Raw genomic sequence first — 5,791 nt, 5'->3', positions numbered from 1 at the left:
TCGCTATGAGGTCAACAGCTAGGATTCAGTCACAGTGTAACCCAGCCAAGGACATACTGGAGCTGATAAGGGAGAAAGGGCCTAGACCCCAAAGAGCTGGTGAAAGGGCAGGAGCAGATGAAAGCACACTGGCCTGGATTATGCAAATGCTTGATGAAGGGGGGGTGGACTGTAAGGCTGGATGAAGGTTAGTCTATCCGGGATATAGGATTGAACACCCTGGCAAGGACCCTGGGAGATGGCACAAACACAGTACTAAGATGCCTGCTAGAAACAGAATGGAGAACACTTAGTGAGGTAATCATGGCAGAACTGCCACGACAGACAGTGAGAGAAGGTTGGAGAGCTCAGAGAAAGGGGCATGTGGCAGCGGATATGCTACAAAAGGCCAGAAAACCACCAGAGGCCCTTGTTCAGCAGAAACAAGGGAAGAGCATCACTTACCAAGCAGCAGGGATATGCAGGTAAGAGAGGCACCAGTATCCTAAGTCCAGTGGTAGCTGTTCCGTGGCTGATGGTACAAGAGGCCATTCTTGGTAGCAGTGGGAGTGATAAGACCCCCTCAGGGGGACATGATTATGGTAATGAGAGGCAAAGTCATAAAGGCAGGCAGAAGGGGATCTATGTTCAGAGTAATACAGACGTTGTTAGTAGAACAGTGCCCCTAAGGGCAAAATAGAGGGGCAGCCAGGGAAGGTACTACTTAATCCATTAAATCAAAAGAGATCAAGGATGGATGATCAGGAGGCTGAGGCCAGACATCACAATAAAATATTTCTGAACCAGAGCGAATTTTGGGACCTATAACCCAGTGGCTAAAGAAGAGGCCAGGTCCCCAGAAAGAAGGACCCTGCAATACCTACCACAGCGTGTAAACACAGTAGTGATACCACTGCTCTTCTCTAAAGAAACTTACGGCCACTTCCTAGGGAAAAGGGACAATGACAATCAGAGGCTCAAAGCATTGCTTTGGCTCCCTATAAGCATATGATCACATGGGAGTCAAATAATAAAATAAATGGAATTCTGGCTTGTGTCTGGCTCCCAATGAGTCCACTGGGATTGGGGACAAAGCCAGTGGTCATTTCCCTGGTCCCCAAATGTGTAATTGAAATAGAGATACTTGGTAGCTGGCTGACCCCTCCACTGATCTCTGGGCCTAAGCAGGTCAGAGCTATCCAAGAGACCAGGAAGAGTCAGGTAGAAGTCTCTGAAACTGCACCCTCCCCTCAACCAAAATAGTAAGTCAAAAACAATACTGCATCCCAGAGAAATGAACGTTTGGGCTCTCTGTATATTTCTTATTGAGATCAGTATTTTTCCTACTGGATCCCTTTAGGAACTAGACATCAAGTTTATTTCACCTCCAAGGCCTCTAACCTGAAAAAATAATTTCTAGTGATGATTTCATTATGGTCATTAGGAACCAATTCCATTATGGTGAAACTATTTGAAAAGTCCACAAGAACTTTTAAAATAGGACTTTGCGTTTATATGTTCTCAGGTGTTCTTAAAAACACATTCTACTAAAGAGCACTTAATACTGTTTGGTAGAAAAAGAGAGCTTTTCGCCAAACAAAACAAAACGCAAACAAAACAAAACAAAAACTACATATTTTCATCCAGGACAAAGGGCAGATAAGATGGCGGCGCCCATGGAGCTGGTTGGGGGACACGGGGCTACTGTCAGTGGATCTGGACAGCCTGGTCATGCTGACTTATGCCAGATTTACTGGTGCCCCACTTAAGGTGCACAAGATCACCGACCCCTGGTGGAATCTTTCAGGAACTCTGACTGCCCTTCAGACTAGTTATGGAGAGGTCATCTTGGCACCACACAAGATCATCACTCACCTTCGAAAAGTACAGTGGCGAGAATGCTATCTCAGCCTCGTAGGGTGCAGACACCTTGGCCTTCATGTCTCTGCTGGAGGAGAGGCTGCGCGCCACATACTGATGTAGACCCCAAGAACAATATGGACGTGACCCGGAAGTGGAATGCAGGGGGCGACGCCCTTTCCCTTAAACGTCTTTCTTCCTGGCTGGACGTAGTGAAAGTTCACAGTGGCTGCAGCTTCTGTGTGAGGAGCTCAGGCTTGAGAACGAGGACGAGCTGGAGAAGGAGCTGTAGCAAGAGGCTCGGGGACGCCTGACGCTGCTTTCTCAGCACCTAGGCTCTCAGATATTCTCTTTTGGAGATGCCCCCACCTCCCTGGACACCTTTGTCTTTAGCTACTTGACCCTGCTGCTGCAGGCAAAGCTGCCCAGTGGGAAGCTGCAGGCCCACCTTGGAGTCTATGCCTGCAGCATCCACATTCTCAACCTCTGCTTTCCCTGGGATGGAGCTGAGGTGCCACCCCCATGCCAGTTGTGTGACTGGGGAGGAACCATAGCCCATCGGGGCTGGTGGGACCGGCAGCCATGGTGGTCTACGCCTTGCTCAGTAGCATCGTTTCTATCCAGCAATGCCCGCGTGGACCCCAGGCATGCAGTCCCTGGGCATGGTTGAGGATGATGAAGAGGGATGACTTGTCTTCTTGCACCCAAGACTGACTTTTCTACTTTCAGACATTCCAGAGGCCCCTGTATTTCCCCCTTGTTGGTAGCCTGGAAATGGGGTGCTACTCCCAAAATAAAACTATCCACACTGGAAAAAGAAAAGAAACCAAAAAGTTATTTTCATTAAGTATGTGTATGTTTATGTGTGTATATGGGCATAGTAGATGTTATAATGGTTCTGTTAATTTTCTGACCCATAATGATTTCAGTCCCTAAAATAGGAAATCGAAGGCTAACTTTACAGAAAATACATACATTAGCCTTTTGTCCTTCCCTTTCTCTTCATCTCTTCTACCTTTTCTTTTCCCAACCTAACTGGCCTCCAGTAAATTTACGTGATTATTTTAAGGGCTATCTCAGAAATCCAGAAAAATGAGGCAATATTATAGTGTTCAGCACTTGATACGTTATCTCTTTCAGAGAGAATTTACTTTTCATTGTTGTTTAAAAAGAGAGTTTAAAATGGGCAAGATTTAGGATAAAACATGACCTAACGGACATTTCAGTCACCATTGGAGGAAGAGATTTGATATTTCAGTTGAGCAGCTTTCATAGATCTTTTCTAAAAGGGTGAGCTTGGGGGGGCGGGGGGGGGTAAGTTCCTGGGTAGCTTAGTCCGTTAAGCCTTCGACTCTTGATTTCAGCTCAGATCATGATTTCACGGTTAGTAAGATAGAGCCCCAGGTCAGGCTCTGTGCTGATAGTGCAGAGCCTGCTTGAGACTCTCACTCTCTTGCATGTGGGCTCTCTCAAAATAAATAAACATTTAAAAGGGTAAACTTGGTTCCTTAAAGAATTTGTTTGAGACAACAAGACAGCAATCATACACAGAAAGGCTTCTCAGAAATTACAGATTGTATCTTTCTCCAATCCCTGCATACTTCCCACAACTAATGCATTGTTTGGCAGAAAGCAATGAAAAGCTCAGGGCTCTGGCAGCTCACAAATAGTTCTAATTTCTGAAGTATTTCCATAAATGTTCATGAGTTCTCCATATTCACCTTATCAGAGTAGACAAGGTCCTGCCCTGTTTGACCTATTCTCCATTCTGGGTGCCTTCTCAAATGGTTAAAAATGTAATAGGAACTGAGAACATGTATTCAGAATTATTTATAAGTCAAACATTTTTTGCTCTTAAAACACAAAAACAGAGGGGCGCCTGGGTGGCTCAGTTGGTTAAGTGGCCAACTTTGGCTCAGGTCATGATCTCCCAGTTCATGGGTTCGAGCCCTGCCTTGGGATCTGTGCTGACAGCTCAGAGCCCAGAGCCTGCTTTGGATTCTGTATCTCCCTCTCTCTGCTTCTCCCTCACTCCTGCTCCATCTCTGTCTCTCTCTCTCAAAATTAAATAAATGCTAAACAAACAAACAAACAAAAAACTCCACGAAAACAGAAAGCCATGAAATTTACATTCGACCCTTTTTGTTATTAATGTGGTGTGCTATATAAGTTTGAATTAAAACAGTTAATGTGCATGAATCACTTAATTCCAGGCAGTAGTAAAGACCTCTAAAATACTCTGGACAATACTGAATTATTATCATCATCATTATTATTACCTAAAAGATATTTCAACCCCATACTACTGATCATAGAGCGCCTATGTTTTATTTGGGCAATACAGTGATTTTGAGTTTTTCCCCCCAGTGTTTTCAACTTTTAAAATTAGTTGGTAACATTTAAAAACTCAGGACATTACAAAGCTGGGATGTTTTAGCTACTGGATGCACTTTGTCCTGTGGCACAGTCATCAGGTCCCGACTCTGGCTAGTCTCCGGTTCACTGCCCTCCTCCCCCCACCCTATAGTCCCTCACATGGAAACAGGGGTAGATAGCTATTTATTGTAGCATTTGCTGTAGTCTGTTTTCATTACTGTTTTTCTTTTTCTCTTTCTTCCTCAATGTTTCGTTCCCCGTGGGCATTTCAGTTTGAATGCCTATCAAAGACTGCGATGTTTGCAAATTGAAAGGGACCTCACAGTGCTGTTCTATCACTTCCTCCCTTTCTCCCTTTTGCTTCTGTCACTACATGATTGTTACTACCAACCTCTGTCCTTCTTTAGACAGCATGTTCCGAGTGAAGGCTTTACCTTGGTCACATATACTCTCCTGGAAAGAGAGCGTGTGGCCTCCGTGCCCAGGATCCTGACAGAATATTCTGGGCTTAGTCATAGTCGCAAATATAATTTCCACTAGCGAGTAGATCCAACACAAGGTTATTTCGTCAAACCTGGGAGCTTTCACACTTGTTCCCAGCCCATCCCCCCAAACAATGCCTCCCCTCTATGATTACATTTATGCTCATGAAATTGAGTAGGTAAAGGCTGAAATTCCTTTTGGCAAGAATCCTATGGCTGTGTATTATGTACAGCTCCAAACAAAAAATAACTCAGGCAATCCAGAAGGAATCGACTGTTTAGTGTTCTGTAATTGAAAATAATTGGGTATTTTAATTTGTACCTTTTAACTCCTTGCTCTGCTAGCGTTTGGACAGCCTATGTTAACTTATATCCACTCTAGCTTTTATGAATTGGCTTATCTTTTCCTATTATCTTTTCGGGATTAAGATTTACCAATTCGAATTGAGGAAGACAAGCTTGGCATTCAAGTCTGTGTGGAATATTTCAATATTTCATTCCCAAAGTTACTCTAAGCTTTTGTTGTTGTTGTTACCAACAAATGCAACTTCATTCTTTCAAGTAGCAATTCTTTAGCATATTGGAGATTTGGATGTATTCAGAAATCTTCAAAGAATACATTCGTAATTGGTTGACTCACAGATTGTACATCAATGGGTTATAAGGAGAAACCAGACTTCTAACGTTGTTCTTCCATTGCTCTTCACATTTGACTTCTGGGTCTCTTCCCTCCTCATGCCTCCCCAAGATGAAATATTTCTTCGCAAAAAATAAAAAAATAAAAATATTTTTAAGGGAAAAAAAAAGAAATATTGTTTCGCTTTTCCATTGCTCTTGGATAATTAATGAATAGTCCTTCATTCTGGCATCTAAAATGACCCAGTCTATAATCTTATAACTAGTTCAGTGCACTGCCAAAACCATTTTAATCCAAATTAAAGCTTTCTGTGTAGACTGGAGTTGGGTATGGGCACTGCTGTTTTTAACCCCCTTTTTCTCCCTTACCTTCTTCCCTCTAGCTGCTGATTCTGACCCTTGGAAGGTAAGATTGGCTCAAGGAATAGAAAAGATAGAAGAGCTGTGACAAGGCATTT

The 5,791-nt window shown here is 43.4% G+C and overlaps 1 pseudogene; it reads left to right on the top strand.

The window, feature by feature from the left end:
• Positions 1–361: 361 nt before the first annotated feature.
• Positions 362–2,528, top strand: LOC120233187 (annotated as a pseudogene).
• Positions 2,529–5,791: the final 3,263 nt, after the last annotated feature.

The sequence above is a fragment of the Hyaena hyaena genome, unplaced genomic scaffold (genome assembly GCF_003009895.1).
Source record: "Hyaena hyaena isolate Hyena2069 unplaced genomic scaffold, ASM300989v1 scaffold_87, whole genome shotgun sequence".
NCBI lineage: Eukaryota > Metazoa > Chordata > Mammalia > Carnivora > Hyaenidae > Hyaena > Hyaena hyaena.
The sequence above is the reverse complement of the archived record's forward strand: the minus strand, read 5'-3'. Positions and strand labels throughout refer to the sequence as shown.